The following is a 639-nucleotide window of genomic DNA, read 5'->3' as shown; positions in this document are numbered from 1 at the left end:
AAAATTAAATGGCTTGGCATCCCAAAATGTAAATGAAATATATAATCACGTGCAAATGCTTATCTTTCAAAACTTGTAAGAAAATGTATTTGAAAGATACTCATAATTGAGAAATTCAGTGTAAAGGCAAAAGGAAAAGGACCAATTGGGAATTCTAAGCTATGCAGTAGAAAAGGTGACTGATGGCCCCAAGCAAATTCATGGTGCTGGGATTTCAGAGTTCTCAGAAACTTGTGGCCAGACCATTACTTTACTGGAACCTTTCACAAGACTGCTCTGACAAGCCTCTGTCTGCCAGCATCTCCGAAGATGGAAGAGTCTGATTAGGCTGCTTTGCAGGACTCTCAGAAGCACCACTGCATTTGGGGAGGTTAGCTCTCCAAGATGCACCTAGGCAGTGTACGCAGCTGGCCTTCCTTAGCTCTCTAGAAATGAATACACAGAAATATAGAACTACAAGCCATTTAGCTTCTGCAGAGAAAATCACTTTGGTAATGGAAATTAAAGATATGGTATCTGACTCTCTAAAGAGTTAATACTAAGGTTTAAATAACTTGCCCCATTTTTCATTCATTTCCTCCAAAAAGCTGAAAGGCTGCATTTAACCTGGATCACAGCCACAAAAATATAGACAAGTCA

This window comes from Meles meles, chromosome 4 (assembly GCF_922984935.1).
Source record: "Meles meles chromosome 4, mMelMel3.1 paternal haplotype, whole genome shotgun sequence".
NCBI classification, from domain to species: Eukaryota; Metazoa; Chordata; class Mammalia; order Carnivora; family Mustelidae; genus Meles; species Meles meles.
This window is presented reverse-complemented; position numbering follows the sequence as displayed.